Source organism: Delphinapterus leucas, chromosome 10 (genome assembly GCF_059928025.1).
Source record: "Delphinapterus leucas isolate spDelLeu-1000000601 "Yukka" chromosome 10, BTC_Dleu_Yukka2, whole genome shotgun sequence".
NCBI lineage: Eukaryota > Metazoa > Chordata > Mammalia > Artiodactyla > Monodontidae > Delphinapterus > Delphinapterus leucas.
Window position 1 is genome coordinate 16128879 of NC_143138.1, and position 20781 is coordinate 16149659.

General features: G+C 37.5%; 1 protein-coding gene and 1 pseudogene across 1 annotated transcript in view; both read left to right on the plus strand.

Annotated features, from left to right (window-relative positions):
* The window catches only part of CDKAL1 (CDKAL1 threonylcarbamoyladenosine tRNA methylthiotransferase), a 648803-nt gene that overhangs the window by 51111 nt on the left and 576911 nt on the right, over window positions 1-20781 (plus strand). The window lies entirely within an intron of this gene.
* Window positions 1-20781, plus strand: part of LOC149748144 (prothymosin alpha-like) — a 74057-nt pseudogene that overhangs the window by 36607 nt on the left and 16669 nt on the right.

Sequence of the window (20781 nt, forward strand, 5' to 3'; positions counted from 1 at the left end):
CTAGAAGGAATGGAATCTGAAGATTGGTGACAAGGAAGTCTAGGGAAGAGGTGTGTGGATGGGCCACTCTGAATATTCACAGACTGTGAAGACTGTTTCCCTTGCGAATGCCCACTGAAGGGCATCTACTGCAAAAAAGCCTCTTACTAATGAGTTGGACAAAACGATGTATTCTGTGGATGTCAGTTAGCCTCTTTCTCCAGCCACCCTAGGTCTTGCTCAGTTGACCTATGAAAAAGTGGCTGTTTTGGCAGGACCGGAGGGTTCATGGTTCAACAGTTCGGACTTTCTCATAACAAGGCTGACCTGGCTAATGTTATTGCTGAGCGCCTAATTTGCAGGTTTACCACTGAGTCTCTGACATGGCACCATTCTCCAAGGGAACCAGCCAGCCATCTGCTGGTGGTTGATTATACCAGACCTCCTGTATCATGGAGAGGACAAAGATTTATCTTCACTGGAATAGTCACATATTCTGCATATGAATTTGCTTTTTCACCTATAATGCTTCTGCCAACACCACCATCTGGGTTCACAGAATACTTCATCCACTGTCATGGCATTCTGTGTTGCATTGCTTCTGATCAGAGCATTCATTCCACAGCAACATAGGTGTAGAATAGGCTCCTGTCCTTGGAATTAACTGGTTTTGCCACATACCCTATTACCTGAAAGTGGCTTACCTAATTGAAAGGTGGAATGGCTTACTGAATACTCCATTGCAGCACCAGTTGAGACAGTACTATGAAAGGATGGGGTTCTGCATTATAGGATGCAATATATACTTTGAATTACATGGTTCTGTCTCTCTCATAGTTAGAATTCATGTCTCTGGGAATCAAGGATTGAAGTGAGAGGGACATTTCTGTTATACCTAATAACACACTTGTAGAACTTTTGCTACCTGTTTTGGGAATACTGAGCTCTGCTATTTTGGAGATCTTAGTCTCCAAGGGGAGAATGTTTCCACTAGGGGAAACAACACTGGCTCCACTGAATTGGAAGATGCAGTTACTACTTGGCCATTTTGGGGTCCTTGTGCCACTGAACCAACAGGTGGTGAAAAAAGAGGCTAACTTACTCGCCGGAGTGATCGCTCTTGATTACCAAGGGGAAATTGGGTCGCTGTTATATTAGGGAGTCAAGGAGACAAAATCTGGAATCCAGGGGATTTTGGGGATGTTCCTCTTAGTATTTTTATTCACAGTAGTAAAGATTAATGGAAAACTATGTCAGCCAAAAGAGGACAGAATGATTAATGACTCAGATCTTTTAAGAATGAAGGTTTGGGGACTTCCCTGTCGGTCCAGTGGTTAAGACTTGGTGCTTCCACTGCAGGGGGCGTGGGTTCGGTCCCTGGTCAGTGAACTTGATCCTGCATGCCATGTGTTGCAGCCAGAAATAAAAAGAATGAATGTTTGAGTCACTCTGCCAGATAAAGAACCCAGAGCTGCTGAGATAGTTTAATCTCTAGAGCTTCAATTTTTTTGGGGGGGTTTGGTTTTGGTTTTTCAGGTCTATGCTTAATTTCTTGAACATATATAATATAGTTATAATAACTTTTTAATGTTTCTGTCTGCCAATTGTAATGTCTGTTAATTCTGGGTCAGTTTTGATTTGTGGATTTTTCTCCTCATTATGGGTTTATTTTTCTTAGTTTTTGCATGCCTGGTAATTTTTAATTAGATGCTAGACATTGTAAATTTTACCTTGTTGGATGTGGGTATTTTCGTATTCCTGTAAATATTCTTGAGCTTTGTTATGGGATCCAGTTAAGTTACTTGGAAGCAGTTTGATCCTCTTGAGCATGACCATGCTTGGTCAAAGGCTCTGCTGAGGCAAGACCCTTCTGTGTACTCTACCCAGTGTCCCATGAATCATCAAGGTTTTCCATCTGGCTGGAGAGAACAGGCATTATTCCCAACCCTGAGTGAGCTTTGGGCACTGTTAACCTCCATTCTTTTGAGATTGTTCTTTCTCTAAATTTGGCTTGTTTCCTCACATGTTTGCACTTCTCGATACTCAGCTGAGTATTTGAAGAGCACCTTCTGCAGACCTCTGGAATTCTCTTGCTTTGTAGCTTTCTTCTTTCCAGTTCTCTGTCCTGCAAATCATAGCAAACCTTGGTTTCCCCAGACCCTTAACTCTTAATTTGGATTCCTCTGGACTGTCTTGGTCAAATACAACTCAGACTGGACACTCTGGGAGGGCAATAAGCTTGGGGCAATTGAGAACCCATCTCATTTGTATCCCCTCTCTCAGGGGTCATTCATTGTCCTTCACAGTGTGATGTTCAGTATCTTAAAAACTATTGTTTTATATAGTTTGCATGTTTTTTCGGTGGTTTCAGGTGGGAGCTTTTAGTATAGTGTTTGAGACCGCATATTCATTAACATTTAATAGGCTAAGATTAAACAGAACAAAACATACTGATTATTTAGAAAGTAAAAGTAAACCTTTCTGCATAATGAGAGGCTGTTTTTTTTTGTTTTTTTTTTTTTTTTTGCGGTACGCGGGCCTCTCACTGTCGTGGCCTCTCCCGTCGCGGAGCACAGGCTCCGGACGCGCAGGCTCAGCAGCCATGGCTCACGGGCCCAGCCGCTCCGCGGCATTGTGGGATCTTCCCGGACCGGGGCACAAACCTGTGTCCCCTGCATCGGCAGGCGGACTCTCAACCACTGCGCCACCAGGGAAGCCCAGGAGCCTGTTTTTAGCCATTTATAACCACTTCTTAATCATGGCAAGATACATTGTCATTGAAGATTTGTGTGTGTCCAGAGTTTTTCTTTATAAATTGTAGAACATAGAGAATAGAGAAAGCAGATAAGACTGACCTGATTTTCTCTGTAGGTTTGTGTTCGAAGGGAGGCTGGATGTATAGAATTTCAAGGTGATAGAGAAGGAATAGAGTTTATCTGAGCACAAAGAATCATTTGTAAATAAAGGCAGGATGAAAAAAGCAAAGAATCAAAAGAGCAGCTTTTAAAGCCCAGTATTCGTAAGGTCTTGTCTTCACGATATATTTCTGTGTTTGTTACTTATTGATTTGAGATCTGTTTTATGTATGTTGAATTTATCAGGCTGAAGGAGTTGATCCACACATGCTGCAGAAAAGTTGAGTAAGAAATGGGGGAGCAAAAAGCTAACTTTCACGAAACTTTTCATAGAATCGACTTCAATTCAGGGTGAAAATGGCAAAACCCTGTGGCTCCCACTGTGGTTTTGAAGGGTATTCTGGCTGTTGGTGTGCTTCTTATGAAATGAGGTTTTTATTTCTTTGCATTCTTTTTGCCTTACTCTATGCCAGGTGCTTTACATATATTATCTCATCTTTTTCTCTTGACAAATCCTGTGAGGTACTTGGTATTAATCTCATTTTAAAGGTGGAGATTTTTGAGGCATATAAGGGCTTAGGTAGTTTGTTTAAGGTCACTGCTAGTAAGTGAGCAGGGATTGTGCCTGGAACTTTGACTCATAGGCAAGTATTCTTTATACTTCATCACATGGGTTGTGTGTTCATAGTTGCTTTTTCTGAAGTTAATACATGAAGACTTTTTTCCTTGGGTAAAGAGCAAAAACTGAAGAACTGAAAGTAGTTCGTAGGTTATCTCAGTTTCTTCTGGTCACCAAATTAACATAAAAAGGGAAGTATAGACTGAGTAGCCTGTCTAACCCAGGTTTTGTGTTTTCCCTGTTCTGACTAATGTACTTTTTGTTGAAATGCCCACACTTCTTTTGTTGAAGTGGCCATATTTCTAAATAAAATAGTTACATAATTTTAAATACATATTTTAAACAGTTAATTATGCATTCTTGTAAATGATCTGTGATAGATTTTTGTATCAGATAACACTTGGAGTCATAATGTTGGTATTACAGAAGAAAGATTCAGAGAGTCCCTTTCCCAAACAAAATCATGTGATCCCGAAGCACAATTAAATAACACTATAAAAACAGAGTTATTATGACGGGGTGGTGGCTACCGTTTTTTCTTGAGAAGGCAGTGGTTGTAAGAATAGAGTTGAATACATGCAATGCCAGCATGTATTCTTTTGTTTAAGCCTATTGCATTATGAAGAATGTTAAATAATGGTGTACTGAGATAGCTCTTAATAGATAGCTCATAGTACTTTAAGTCTGAGTGTGTTCTCTTGTTCCTGAAATAAATTAACGTATGTGTAGTAAATATCACCATGTGGACAGACAGAAGGTTACTGAAGAACGGAGAAGTTTAGTGCTCGTCATATAAATGATATTATGGCTTCTGGTAATGTCTAAACCCTGTGGCCAAAGTTGAAAAGTTCTTAAACTAATAAAAATAATTCTCATTGTTTGATTGTGAGAGTGATATTGGCAATTGTGTACTTTTGTTTTCTTTGGTATATTCTGTATACTTTAGGAAATCAAAAAATTTAAGAAATTGAAGATCTTCTTTTTTTAGTACTTTTTAGGTTTGTTCCTGGTTCCAAGTAAGTATCAGTTTATATAACTGCATTGTACTATGTTTTACTCCATCTAAAAACAAACAATTAAATAAAATCCATTGTGTTATATCCTTGACAAAAACACTATTTTGTTGCTGGCATATGGTTAGTCAGTAGTTGTATTCAGTACCGTACCTTCCTCATTTAATGGCACTATCTGTTAAAACTATGACTGACACCAGCAGAGAGAAAGCCAATTATTTTTTAGTTTGTGAACGTGGAGTAAATGAGAGTATGTCTGAAGTTGCCTGCAGTCAAGTACTTTACAAGTGGCTTAGTCAAACAATTGGAGCTAGTGCTACCTTGGGAAACCAGATCAGAAAAGAACATGATTTAGCGTCTTTACATACTCTTAGCAAGGGGTAATGCGTTCTAAAAAATAAATAACCCTTGATTAAGTTATTCAAAAAGATTTGCATGATATGCTTTGTTTTTAATGCTGTTAAACCACTGGTGTTTGTGGTTTGCGATTGCAGCTAGCGTGCTGAGGGTTGGAAAAGCTGTCCTCACAATGAGGCAGAAACCTTTATAAGAATGATTTTTCACAAACTAGGATTTAGGACAGTTAGGACAGTTATTTTTGTACAGTAAAGTAACTCTTGAAGTTGTTAGACATTTATAAGTTGTTCCTTTTCATGTCTATGACTCTGTTCTGAAATAAAGTTTTGCGCTGCATGTGTGAGGCTATAGCATACATTACAGGCCTTGCTGGGGTTGGGGGGTCACTGGTTTAGTCCTCACGGCCCTGTGTGTCGGTGGGGGCAGTAAGTGTGTGTGCTGTGACTCTTTTGCTCCCTCCATCTGGGCTCTTGGAACAATTTTATTATTATTATTTTTTTAATAGTTTTGACTTTGAAATTACTTATGGTTGTGTTTTTGTCTGGTGTCCTCTTTACCCACCCCTCCTGCCCAGGCTCATTAAAGGACCAATAAGTAATCATCAGGTTAGGGTTTTCCATCCCTCTCTCTCCCCCTCCTTTCCCCCTTTCTCCCTTCTGTGAGTAAATCTTACCCAGATGATGAAAACAAAAATTAAGAAAATATAAAAGGTAGGGAAATATGGCAACAAAATGCAACTTTGACTTAGAATCAGTCTTAAATAATTGTGTCAGAAGAGGTCTGTGGTAGCATGACTGAACATGTTTCATACTTTTTGGAATGGGCATAATTTTTTAGACTGAAAATGATTTTCCCTCAGATCTTTGAGGCATTCTTTCCTTTTAGAATTCAGTCTATTTTTTTTAACATCTTTATTGGAGTATAATTGCTTTACAATGATGTGTTAATTTCTGCTTTATAACAAAGTGAATCAGCTATACATACACATATATCCCCATATCCCCTCCCTCCCTCCCTCTTGCGCCTCCCTATCCCACCCCTCTAGGTGGTCACAAAGCACTGAGCTGATCTCCCTGTGCTATGTGGCTGCTTCCCACTAGCTGTCTATTTTACATCTGGTAGTGTATATATGTCAATGACACTTTCTCACTTCATCCCAGCTTACCCTTCCCCCTCCCTGTGTCCTCAAGTCCATTCTCTACGTCCACGTCCTTATTCCTGTCCTGCCCCTAGGTTCTTCAGAACCCTTTTTTTTTTTTTTTTTAGATTCCATATATATGTGTTAGCATATGGTATTTGGTTTTCGCTTTCTGACTAACTTCACTCTGTATGACAGACTCTAGGTCCATCCATTTCACTACACATAACTCAATTTCGTTTCTTTTTATGGCTGAGTAATATTCCATTGTGTATGTGTGCCACATCTTCTTTATCCATTCATGTGTCGCTGGACACTTAGGTTGCTTCCATGTCCTGGCTATTGTAAATAGAACTGCAGTGAACATTGTGGTACATGACTTTTTTTGAATTATGGTTTTCTCAGGGTATATGCCCAGCAGTGGGATTGCTGGGTCATAAGGTAATTCTATTTTTAGTTTTTTAAGGAACCTCCATACTGTTCTCCATAGTGGCTGTATCAATTTACATTCCCACCAACAGTGCAGTCTCCACACCCTCTCCAGCATTTATTGTTTGTAGATTGTTTGATGATGGCCCTTCTGACACATGTGAGGTGATACATCAATGTAGTTTTGATTCGCATTTCTCTAACGATAGTGATGTTGAGCATCCTTTCATGTGTTTGTTGGCAGTCTGTATATCTTGTTTGGAGAAATGTCTGTTTAGGTCTTGTGCCCATTTTTGGATTGGGTTGTTTGTTTTTTTGATATGGAGCTGCATGAGCTGCTTGTAGATTTTGGAGATTAATCCTTTGTCAGTTGCTTCATTTGCAAATATTTTCTCCCATTCTGAGGGTTGTCTTTTCATCTTGTTTATGGTTTCCTTTGCTGTGCAAAAGCTTTTAAGTTTCATTAGGTCCCATTTGTTTATTTTTGTTTTTACTTCCATTTCTCTAGGAGGTGGGTGAAAAAGGATCTTGCTGTGATTTCTGTCATAGAGTTTTCTGCTTATGTTTTCCTTTAAGAGTTTTATAGTGTCTGGCCTTACATTTAGGTCTTTAATCCATTTTGAGTTTATTTTTGTGTATGGTGTTAGGGCGTGTTCTAATTTCATTCTAGAATTCAGTCTAATAGTTAAGAAGTCTGATGACAATCTGTTTTTTTCTCTCTCTAGGTATCTTTTCTTTCTTTCTTTTATTTTATTATTTAAATAATAATATTATAAATAATATTATAATTTACTTATAATATAAATATTATAATATTTATAATACTGCGTTGGGTCTTCGTTGCTGCACACGGACTTTCTCTAGTTCGGGCGAGCTGGGGCTACTTTTGGTTGCAGTGCACGGGCTTCTCATTGCAGTGGCTTCTCTTGTTGCGGAGCATGGGCTGTAGGCACGTGGGCTCAGTAGTTGTGGCGCATGGGCTTAGTTGCTCCATGGCATGTGGGATCTTCCCAGACCAGGGCTGAAATCCGTGTCCTTTGCATTGGCAGGTGGATTCTTAACCACTGCACCACCAGGGAAGTCCCTGTAGGTATCTTTTTTTTTTTTTTAGAAAACATTTAGGGCCTTATCTTTAGCCTCAGTGTGAAATATTAGAAGGGTATTTCCAGGTGTGGATGATTTTTGAGTTACCATACTTAGCACTCTGTCAGACAGAAGGTTCCTGTCTTAGCTCTAAAATGTTTTAAATTTTATTCTTTATTTCTATACCTTTATTTTCTTTGTCTTTTTCTGGCAATCCTATTATATATGTTAGTCTTTGTGGACTGAACTTCTTTGCCTTTTAACTTTGCTCTCTTATTTCTCTTTGTCTTTCTGCTGTACTTTCTGGAATTTCCTTGACAGTGATACACTAAAAAATACATGGTAACAGTTAATTTTAGTGCATATTTAAAAATCCCCCCCCAAAATACATAAAAATAAATATCCATATATGCATTGATTACACCTAAAGAAATCTGTATTCAGCATTCCACATTTTCACACAGATTGTTAATATACTGTTGAATTTATATATACATATACAATGTTAGTTTTGTATGTGACCGATGACCACCTCTTTATTTTATCAGCAGTAACTTCTGGGCTCATCTTTCATGCCTCTCTGGAATTTTCCCTCATTTCTTTGCTGTAGATTGCTTTCTTTTAACCACTTAACTGCCTTGGTTTTTGTTGCCTCCTCTCTAACCTGAGAAAGTATGTTAATGCGCATCTACCCACCCCAGAATAATTTTCTTCCAGTTGTGACCATTTCATCATCTTACTTTCGTGTAGAGAAAGACTGCAGGCAAACCATGCATTGTTTCTTGATAATATAGACTAGTAAATATAATGAGCAGTTGATTGTGCCTGCTACCTCTTTGGATGTAGGAGGAATTCTAATAGTCTGAATGAGAGCAAATTAGAGATTATTTTAAAGTGATAGTATCATTTTTAGGAGGCCAACTTTTTATTAGTATATTTTGGATAGGTAAGGCTTTCTTTGTGGCCCAGGACCAAGACATTTGTTTTGTATTTCAGCTTTAAACTAATAGTGTATGTAACCAAGACTCCAGTGTTTACTATTACTGTCATGTTTTTGGATTAGAGCTAGAATATTAAAAAAAATGTTTTTGAATGGATAATTTATTCACATGGCACAAAATTCAAAAGGAACAAAAGGGTATAAAGTACTGTCTCCATCCGTTTCAACTAATAAGTCTTTCTGAAGAAATCCAGTGTTAATTAAAATTTCTCTTTCTCTCTGTAAAGAAGGAGATGGAACTGTAAGGATAAATGTACATACATAATCACACATACACATATATAAACATACATATGTTTTTTGCCTTCTCCTTTTACCTAAAAGCTAGCATATAATACACATGGTTTTGCACCCTTTTCATTTAACAATATGATTTGGTGATCATTTTCTACCAGTTCATTACAAATTTCATTATTTTTAAAAATTAATTAATTAATTAATTAATTTTTGGCTGTGTTGGGTCTTCGTTTCTGTGCAAGGGCTTTCTCTAGTTGTGGTGAGCGGGGGCCACTCTTCATCGCGGTGTACGGGCCTCTCACTGTCGTGGCCTCTCTTGTTGCGGAGCACAGGCTCCAGACGCACAGGCTCAGTAGTTGTGGCTCACGGGCCTAGTTGCTCTGCCGCATGTGGAATCTTCCCAGACCAGGGCTCAAACCCGTATCCCCTTCATTGGCAGGCAGATCCTCATCCACTGCGCCACCAGGGAAGCCCGAAATTTCCTTATTTTTTGAAGTAGTATTGTATTCTGTTTTAGAGATGTAGGATAATTTTTTTAACCAGACCCTTCATTCTAGACATTTGGTAGATACTGCCAAATTGCTTCCTTTGCTAATCTGATGAATGAAAAGTGATATTTCAGTGTCTTTGCATTTCTCATAAGAGCTCTTTGTATCTTCTTTTCTGTGACCTATCCATGTCCCTTTATCATTTTTCCATTGGGTGATGCTTATTAATTTGTAGGCCATTTGTGTGGGAAAGTAATCCTTTGTGATATGATTTCCAGATTGTCCCCTCTTTGTTGTATTTGTTGTTTATGGTTGCTTTTGCCATGAAGAAAGTAATTATTTTTTATACAGTTGACGTTACCAGTTTTCTTTTATTCCAAGATGATGACCGTAATTCTCTCATCATTTCTGCTGTGACTTTTTTTTAAAGGTTCATGTCTTTTTTTTAAAAAAAATAAATTTATTTATTTATTTATTTTTGTCTGCGTTGGGTCTTTGTTGCCGCACGCGAGCTTTCTTTAGTTGCAGCGAGTGGGGTCTACTCTTCGTTGTAGTGCACAGGCTTCTAATTGCAGTGGCTTCTCTTGTTGCGGAGCCTGGGCTCTAGGTGCGCGGGCTTCAGTAGTTGTGGCATGTGGGCTCAGTAGTTGTGGCTCGCGGGCTAGCACAGGCTCAGTAGTTGTGGCGCACGGGCTTAGTTGCTCCACGGCATGTGAGATCTTCCCAGACCAGAGCTCGAACCCGTGTCCTATGCATTGGCAGGTGGATTCTTAACCACTGCGCCACCAGGAAAGTCCTCTGCTGTGACTTTAATGGTTTCATTTTCCTACATTTAAATCTTTGAGCTACATGGAGTATATTTTGATTTCTGTGTAACATGTGGATCCAACCATCCCCCCTCTCCCCAGATGACTAACCAGTTCTCCTGACACTATTAACTGTATCGTTTATCTTTTCTCCTCTAATTTGAAATGCTACCTTTACCATACACTAAATTCGTAGATGCATTTGTATTTTATTTAAAAGTTATATTTGTTTATTGTGAAAGTTCAAACATACACACAAGTAGCAGGAATAGTTCATTGAACCCCCCATACCTATCAACAGATTGAATAATTAAGATTTTCCTATCAACAGATTGAATAATTAAGATTTACCTTTCTTTCATTATTTCTGTTTCTGTTGGAGAATTTTAAAGCAATCCCAGATACTGTGTTATTTGACCCATATGTAACTTCTGCATGCAGCTCCAAAAATATGCACATTTTAAAAGATAAGTTAAATATTTGACTTTTTATTCCAAATTCAAGAGAAAAAACATTTGGGGCTAATATTTGGTGTCTCTGTGCTTTTATTAGTAATCAGTTACTTCAGAGGGTGACATCATATTAGCCCTTGAGTTGTTTAGTATTGAGTCATCATGAAGCTTTCCTCCTGCACTGTTTTTTTTTTTTTTTTTTTGGGAGGGGCCTGGCACTGTGTACCATGGGTATTGAAATGTTTTATTAGTGTAAAGGTGTCCAGATGATTTCACTAGTGGGCCACATAATGAGCAGTCTGTGTGTAGGCTACATGAATAATAAAATTGTAAGCAGTGGTTAAGTATAGCCAAATGTATGGGTGGGAGCCGGGGAGTGATACACAAGCAGTTAAGATACATCTTAATCTGTTTCTGACTTGTATAGAAGGCTAGTGCTAGAAATCGTTCTTGAGAATAAGGGTGTCAGGGCATATGTCCTATTTGATTCTAGAATTGTATCACTAAAGTTAGTGCTCGGTTTCAGATGTGTCAGTTTCATGTGAGAAAATACACTTCCATGATGCCAGATGGGTACAGAATGTTTTACATAATTATATATTTCGGTTTAAGTTATATTTGTCGATTAGATTCCATGGCTAGTATGTTTCCTTTCACTTTAATCTTCTTAAAACTGAGCTAACCTAATAGGGCTTGTTCTTGATAATTCAGTTATATCCTCAGATTTATTTCTGAAGGCAGCTTCAGAAACTTAAAACATGGCTCACATTCTTGTACATCTGTAAAACTCTTTTGAAAATGATAAACCATTTTCATCAAATAGCCCTGGTATTCACCAGGGTTCACCAAATACCTTACAGTGATATAAAATAAATATAGAATTTAGTTATTATTTGCACAATTCATATATCCAGTTTGACTAGGAATTCTTCCTTTTTTTTTTTGTAGAATTCTACAGTTCCTTGATTTTGTTCAGTTTCATTGTGTTTTATATGCCTTGTTATAATCTGTTGCTGTCTAGTAGTCCCATAGATATTTGACTGGTTAGGTCTTCCAGAGCCCTACAATTCCCGAAAATGATCTGATAAGGCACTTTTTCATTTATCTCATTGGTTTTTACTATCTAGTCATTTGATTGAATTAAAGTCTCCATATTCTCCTTAAGCTTTTAAATATCCCCTTAATTTCTACGTGTGTTCAGCCAACTTGGGAAGGTTATAGCACAATCCCATAATGAATAATTTAGTGGAAAGCTACTCACACCTCGTATTTGACTTGAATAAACTGGTTGAACCTTTTCTCCCTTGTGTAAAATGTAAGCAAAGTATCTATGGCAGGTGTACTCAGTTTTTCCACGTTAGACAGAATTTCTCAGTTTCCTTTTGGTAGGTTTTTATCTCTTATTATTAATTCATATGTGCTGGCTAAATAGATAAAACAAAGTGTGGGTTGAAAATCTTATTTCCCACATATATAAAAACATAGTTTATATTTGAGGGAAAACAAAAACCAAAACCTCCTCAGTCTATTTGAGGGAAATGGTAAAATCTGGAAAAGTATTATCTAGACACCATATATTTAACAAGATTGCTAAATTTTCTGTTTTTATAAATATAACCTTCTTTTAGAACTACTAAATTTAGAACTATTGAAAATAATTATTAGTCCAGATTCTTAAAGAATTTAAATATTTGTACCATTTGTTAGGCTTCTACAGTGTGCTGGATCTGTCCTAGTAGCAACTTCGTATATCACCTTTAACTTTGACAACAAATCCACAAAGTAAATGTTATCTGCATATCATAGATGAAGAAACCGAAGCTCTAGAGGTTAAGTATTATCGATGTTGTCACACTGCAGTGTATGATGCAGTGTATGTGATTCAGTGAAGATTTAAAGCTACATTTCTGAATACAGAGCTCTTTCTTTTCAACATTTGATGGTTTCTACTGAATTCATGAAGATGAGAAAACTAGCACAGTTAGATTTACTATACCTATATTCCCTGCTTTTCTAACACCTATTTTAGATAGGTGTTAGGGGTGGGTTGGAGGACTTCAGATTTCAAAATTGATGAATATCTTTTCTTAACAGACTTAATTTTTTTGGACAGTTTTAAACTTAAAGAAAAATTGAGCATGTGGTACAGAGTCCATATATAGGCCCCTGTTTTCCCATGGTTTCCACTATTATTAACATTTATATTAGTATGGTATATTTATTACAATTGAGGAGCCAGTATTGATGCATTATTATTGACTAAGTCCATAGTGTATTCATATTTCCTTTGTTTTTACCTATTGTTTCATTTCTGTTCCAGGATGCCACCTAGGTTATCATATTACATTTACTTGTCATGTCTCCTTAGGCTCCACTTGCTGTGACAGTTTCTCAGATTCTCTTTGTTATTGAAGACTTTTACAGTTTTAAGGACTCCTGGTCATTATATATTGTAGGATGTCCCTCTACTGGAATTTGTCTGGTGTTTTTCTCATGATTAGGCCGGGAAGATGGGTTTTGCAGAGGAAGACCACAGAAGTGCCATTTTCATCACATCATATAATCATATCATATCATATCATATCAACATGATTTATGAACATTGATGTTGACCTTGATCAGCTGCCTGAAGTAGTGTTTGTCAGGTTTCTCCACTGTAAAATTACTCCCCTGTACTCCACCCTTTCCGTACTGTGCTCTTTGGAAGGAAGTCACTTACGTGCAGCCTATACTTGAGGAGTGGGAAGTTATGTTCCCCTTCCTTTATTTTTTTAGTTAATTAATTTTTTTAAAGAATTTTTTTGTGGGGGGTGCTTCCCTGGTGGCGCAGTGGTTAAGAATCTGCCTGCCAATGCAGGGGACACGGGTTCGAGCCTTGGTGCAGGAAGATCCCACATGCCGTGGAGCAACTAAGCCCGTGTGCCACTACTGAGCCTGTGCTCTAGAGCCCGTGAGCCACAACTACTGAGCCCGTGTGCCACAACTACTGAAGCCCGTGTGCCTAGAGCCCATGCTCCTTAACAAGAGAAACCACCACAATGAGAAGCCTGCGCACCGCAGTGAAGAGTAGCCTCGCTCGCCACAACTAGAGAAAGCCCCACGCGCAGCAATGAAGACCCAATGCAGCCAAAAATAAATAAATAAACAAACAAACAAATAATATACACAACATTAAAAAAAAAGATTTTTTTTTGGATGTGGACCATTTTTAAAGTCTTTATTGAATTTGTTACAGCATTGCTTCTGTTTTTCTATGTTTTTTGGCCGCGAGGCATGTGGCCAGGGGATCAAACCCTCACCCCCGGCATTAGAAGGCGAAGTCTTAACCACTGGACTGCCAGGGAAGTCCCACGTTCCCTTTCCTTTAGACTGTAATATCTACATAATTCATTTGGAATTTTTCTGCATAGGAGATTTGTCTCTTCTCATTTATTAATTTATTCAGTCATTTATTTATATCACTGTGAATGCATGGACATAATTTTATACTTTAGGTTATAATCCAATACAACTTAATTTTGTTACTTAAGTTGTTCTAACTTTGGTCATTGGGAGGTCTTTCAGTTGTTCCTTTGTCCCTTTGACATATCCCCATCAGTTTCTTTTTTAATTAAAAAATTTTTTTTCACTACTTTCTGGCACTACAGGGTGCTCCAGGCTTATTTGTATATTTTCTGCCTCATTTCTATGTTGACTTAAAGAACGATACAAACATAAGAGTTGTGAGTGTAAGTTTTATTCAGGGTCTTGCTGAGGACTTTAGCCTGGGAGACAGCCATTTAGCTCTGAGGAAACTGCTCTGAAGAGGTTGGGGAGAAGCCAGTTTATATATGATTTTTGGCTAGGAAATACATGCAGTGAAGCATCTGTCTTGGTAAGAGATTACTGCTGACCACAAAAAAAGAGTATCTCAAGTTAATAATTTTAGTGTTTCTGTGTATGGGAAGATGCAGGAATCTGGGGTCATTGAAATTCTTCCTGAGGTATACTTCTAATTATCTATGGGGCTAATTTATCCAAAACACAGAGTGCCTTACGCTGATTTTTTCATCCTGAATTCCTCCAGGGTGCACTGTCAGTCAGCAGCTGCAGTGGGTTATCAACTCACCCTTGTAGAACTGGGTGGTGAGGAACATTCTTTGTTCACCCCCAGAAGCAGCCATTTCTCCAGGGAGCCCTGGTTCCTTTTACTAGAGAGAGGTATTAGAAACCAAGATTGGGGTGCTAGGTGTATTGGTTGCCAGTGCTTATTATTTCTTGTAGACCATCTCAGATGGCAAATCAAGGAAATGCATATGTGCATACTAACCCATGTATATACACATATGTATAAATATTTCCATATGGATCTATATTAGGTTAAACATGAGTTCTTACCTATGTCTCCAGCTGTAGTTAGTATAACTCCTATTTTTAAAGTAATTAAAAAAAACATTTAACAAGTTTATGGCAGTTTTATCCTGTCCCACAACAGATACCCTTTTCTGTTGTTCAGCTATATTTAGGTGGATTCAGTGTTCACTCCCAGTTGTTTCCTGTAAGGACTTCATTTCTATATCACTTTCATTCTTCCATGGATTATATAGCTTTTTTATACTCAAGTTGCTTCCCTGCCCCCCAGTGTTTATCGATACTGTATTTCCTAAGTTGTTACTCATATGTTTGAAAATTTTTTTTAATAAAAATTGATTTCTATCATTGTGATATTCAGAAATTTTATCCATTCACCTTTCATCCTCATACTTTTATTTATTTATTTATTTTTTGGCTGCGTGGCATGTGGGATCTTAGTTCCCTGACCAGGGATCAAACCCATGCCCCCTGCACTGGAAGCATGGAGTCTTAACCACCCTTGGGGAATTCCCTTATAGTACTTCTTTTTGATTTTGGATGGATAATGTGGGCAAAGGAGTGAGGGATAACACTGAGTTGATGATTGAAATATTTTGTTTTCAGTTTTATATGTTTACTTTGCTTCCAGATGACATTTTAAAAAAATTTATAAAGTTTGGCCCCTTTTCAGGTTAGAACACTGGTGGTATTTTTCTTTGCTAATTTTATTTCTACTATTTAATTCATTGAGATTTGAAAAAGATAGGTTCAGTGAGTCTGTGTTAGTCTGCCATCTTTTCCCTTGACCAACACATTTTTTCTTGAAAGCCCTTTCCACTCTGCTTTACTGCTTCCTCAAATTTACTATTTACATTTAAGTACTATTGCAATATCTAATTGTTATCTTAGCTGTTATCTAGTACAACTCTAAATTTTTCAAGAACTTAATTAGCTGTCATTTTCATTAGAAACTGACACTTTTTTTTTTTTTCTTTTTTAATACTAATCTGAAACAGAAAGGAGACCACTTGCATTTGCCAGGCTATTTTCAATAAAATGTTTGGTGCCTAAACATCTTTGTGGAGACTATATTGTTTTTATATAGCTTTTTTGGTGAAGAAAAATGTATATTAAAGGTGTTTTGTTGATTAGTGACCAATGAAATATAAATCTGTATATTTCCAGGGCAAAGCATAACTTCTCTTCAAATAGTTGTAGACAAGTTTTGTTGTTGAAGAAAGTCCGTTCGTTTTTTAGTAACAACAGAAAAAGAGTTTAACATTGTAGTGAATTATATACCCTTATTTTAGAAGAATGATAATTTTTGAAAGATCTTAAGATAATCACTACATAAGCTAACTTTGTAAGCCAAGAAAGCAAACTAATAAGTTTGTGCAGTGATCCATTTGGACCATGGACAGGGGAGTTTGATATAATAATATAACAGCCTGCCAACTTAGACTTACTTTGTAACTCTTAGGTTATTCAGTGTATTAAAGGTTTTAAAATGGGATCCTTTACAGTATACTTTCCCAAACTCCGTGGGAAGGGGAAATTGCTATGTTGTGTTCAAATCTTGCTAAAATCTTATTGCTATAATTTACAGAAAGAGTAGTATACTGATTCAAAAATTTTTTTATGACGTGCAAGATGCTTGCTGTATGTGTTTTACAAAGTAAATCAAGGTGGAGGTTAGTAATTAATAGGGAGGTTTTATTGATTTCTAAGCCAGGGTGCTTGACAAAAAGATAGTGCTGTGTAATAGACCCTTATTTTATTCCTGATATATTTTTAAGTGCTTTTAAATACATTTGACAGCAGGAGCGTGTAAGTGGTGATTAAGGTTACAGAGTCTGGAGCCAGATTGCTCAATTCAAATCCTTGTTTTATCATTTGACAATGTGTGACCTTGGCCAAGTTACTTAAGCCCAGGTTTCTCATCTGTAAAGTGGAGACAACCATGTACCTGTCTCGTGGAATTGTTGTAGGGATTGAATGAATTTATGCATATGAAACTGAGAGCCTGGCACAAGAATGCTGAATAAGTGATAGTTATGATTTATATCTATTTATATCTCATTTTTAAAAAAGGCACATTGGTTTATTAATGTGCTTTTTTTGGGAGATTGGAGAACCGTTTCTATGCAGCTTATTATGGAATTCTTTTCTTGAAACTAGATCCTGTGCAACTGGGGAGAGTTTACCACCTAATTCAAGGAGTTTGTTTTCAAAGTTTATGAGGAGGCATTAGGTGGTTTGTGGTGAACGCTAGGATGAGGGGCTGGTCAGCTCTTGGTAGAGACCACTTTTTAGGAGTGGAGTAGTAGTATTTGGATCTGAGACCCATGGGGACAGCCTCTTTTCCCTATCAGTCAATTAAGAGGACAAACTCATAGTATTTTGTCTGTTTTTGTAAGACTTTTCATCTCTCTTGAAGTTGCTTCTTTTTATCTTCTTACTCAGGAATAGGCTAGGCAGATAATAGGGTGTCCAGCTGCTGCTCTGTCCTGTTTACAAAATATGAAAGTCCTGCCTTTGATGTACTTGGATCCCTACTTCCTTTCACCTTAATGCTCTCTTAAGAACTCACCACCACCCTAAGCCCCCCAAACCATATGAAACTGCCTATCATCTCAGATGAGAACCGAGGGCTACACTTAATTTAAAAACATCCATTTCCACATATGAAGGGAGTAGTGGGGGGGAAAAAAAGGAGAGACATGAAAATTTTTTAAAATTTAAAAATTTTTATTTTTTATACAGCAGGTTCTTATTAGTTATCTGTTTTATACATATTAGTGTATATATGTCAATCCCAATCTCCCAATTCATCCCACCACCACCCCTGTCCGCCACTTCCCCCCTTGGTGTACATACGTTTGTTTGAGACATGAAAATTTGAAAAGTATTTCAAATTATGAGATTACTTAGTACTAAAATTTTGTACATAAGCCTCTGTGTTTAAAATTTTGTATAGTACAGTATTTCTGCAGTTTATGGAATTTTTGTTTGTTTAATTGAATTTATTATATTCACATCAACAGCTGGTATTAGAGTAAGCTATAGCATAGAAATAGTTTCTTTGTAATAATGATTTTATTAAATTATTTAAAAAAATAAATTTATTTTTATTTTTTGGCTGCATTGGGTCTTTGTTGCTGCACGTGGGCTAAGCCGTGAGCGGGGGCTACTCTTCGTTGCGGTGCCCGGGCTTCTCATTGGGTGGCTTCTCTTGTTGCAGAGCACGGGCTCTAGGCGCGCGGGCTTCAGTAGTTGTGGCAGTCAGACTCAGTAGTTGTGCCTTGTGGGCTCTAGAGCGCAGGCTCAGTAGTTGTGGCGCACGGGCTTAGTTGCTCCGCGGCATGTGGGATCTTCCTGGACCAGGGCTCGAACCCGTGTCCCCTGCATTGGCAGGCGGATTCTTAACCACTGTGCCACCAGGGAAGCCCAAAACAAAATTTTGTCTTTAATGTTTCTATGCTTTTTGGCATAGATCCTATGATTATGGTTTGTAAAATATTCCCACCTTCTTCTTCATCTGTTTTCTGAGTAGTAGCATGCTTTCCTAGAATACTTAGCACACCTAATTCAAAAAGACAATATTTGTTTTTGCTGTGGTTGCAGTGAGATAAAACGCTGACACATTCTGGTTAAAGGTATTATGGACAGCTAATTCCTAGGAAAATTATTTCTATTAAAGCATTTTGTAAGAATAAAACCAGATATGACTGGTATCTGTTTTTGTAACTGTAATCTAGAAATAGTTCTATATTCTACGCCACTTCGGCAAACTTCTTTTAAATATGTTGTAAAACTTTTATTTACCTGGGTTCTCTATCAAATATAAAAATGGCTGTTAGAGAAAATTTATTGGTTAACTAAGTTAAAGTGTTCAGTCGATACGCATCCATTTTACCTTTTCTGCATTGGTTAGTTAAACAAGAATTCCAGTGATGTGTATGTCAGTCTAGAATGTTTCTCACAGTTCTCACCAGGGAAATGTGTGAATTTCACTAAATTAATTGAAAAGTTTTGAATGTCTTTGTGACTTATGATAAATTCCTAAAATTGGGGCTTTCTAATGAGTCAAGTTATATAGTGTGTAAAAAGTCAATATATTGCTCTGAGGTACAGTTTAATAAGTGTTTAGACATATTTGGCTTAGATGCACTCTGTATTTTAACTCTCTTAAGTGATTTGTAATATTTGATCTATCTTCCCCGTGAGGTTAAGTAGAAGTAAGGCATTTACAATCAATACATTGCTTCTGGGTAGAGCATAACATAAACAGATTTGGTTGTAGTGAAGATTATAAAATATCATTGTAGAAGAAAATATAGACTGTTAAGTGAAAAAATTTAAGCGCGATTTTAGAAAATTGGAATTGGGAGACTCTACATCCATTTGACAAATATCGGCCCTTTTTTTTTTTGGCTTAACAAGACCTGCCTTTATTGTGTTCCCTGTTACCCAACCATTAAAGTCTGTTTTGAGATCTGTGTTTTCTTTGCTGCGGTTACTTTGGGCAGAGTGGGGCTTGAGAATGTGGATTGAGTATATTTTTTTCCTGCTTCTTTTATTTTGTAATTATTTAACTTCTAACTTCACTGTTACTACTTTTTTTTCCCTCCTAGACTCACTGAGTTGGAGTAGTCTTATTCAGAAGCCTCCTTCCTTTATTGTTTTTCCTGATCCTTGTGTTGTACACTGGAACTAGCTTCATTGCTTTATAAATGTTGGTGTTAGGAGAGATCATTTTCCATCTGCCTCATTTTGCAAATAAGCTTCCTGCTAGAAAGTAAGCTGGGTGGAAAGAGAGGCCTTGACTAAGTCACTTTGTTTTCCCAGCACCTGGTAGAGTGCTTAACACATAGTAGCCTCTTCAAAATACATGTTGAATGGGAGAAAGGAAACTAGATCCTGAGAAGCTAAGTGAATATAGGTGGGGAATGTATAACACATACTATCAAATTAATATTCATTATAAAAGTACTCCAGAAGGCTTTAGAAAGATTAGTTATTATTAGTATTCATGCAATAGTAAATTATTATTCATATTTTTAAAGAATTTATTATTAGATAACATTAACTTGTATTTAGATATGGATGCTTTTCATTGTATGTAACAAAACACCTAGTCAACAGTGGCTTAAACTAATGAGGATTTATTTTTCTTACACGAGGAGACGTTTGGAGGTAGGGATCTTGCTTACATTGACTTAGCTGCTCAGCAGTGTCAGGGCTGTTCTGTAAGTTTCTTGGCCTTTCCTTCATGGTTGCAAGATGGTTGCTCCTGCTCTAGGCATCACCTTTCTGTCTGAGGTGCCACGAAGGGGTATGGATTGACAGCAGCATCTCTCTTTTTACCAGGAAACCAAAAGCCTTCCTGGGACATCTCTATTCATTTTATCAGGAGACCAGAAGCCTTCTTGGAAACCTTGTAGCACAGCAGACTTCCCCTTAAGTGTTATGGCCAAAATTGATTCACATGGCCACCGTTAAGTGGAAGGAAGGCTGAGAAAGTGTGATTTAGCTTTTCCAGCCTCTGGTAGAGATGGGGGAAGGGAGAAAGAGTTTGGAAGTAGGTATTGGGTTTGTTAACCAATAGTATCTGCAAAATATATCACTTTGGCTAGCCAAAATCAAAATATAGCCGCCTTCTTATGAATGCATTTTCCATGGAATACAGTTACCACGTTTCTGAGGTAGATGATACCTGTTCTCATCCATGATTGCATCTACCTCTTAGTCCAGGATGTCTGCTTGATGTATACTTTTCTCCATCAGGTCTGGTTGTAGCTCATCTTCTGGTGACCTAAAGCTAAAAGAGAAAATCTGTGTTCCTTGTACACCCAGAAAACTTCAGTGGATAAAGGAACAAGATAACTTTAATGAATCCTCCCACTTAGGAAGAAGGGGGAGAATTAAAAACTCAAAGTAGTCCCTGGTCCACAAAAACACCATACTGTAGGAGATGCTGAAGACTTCCTGTT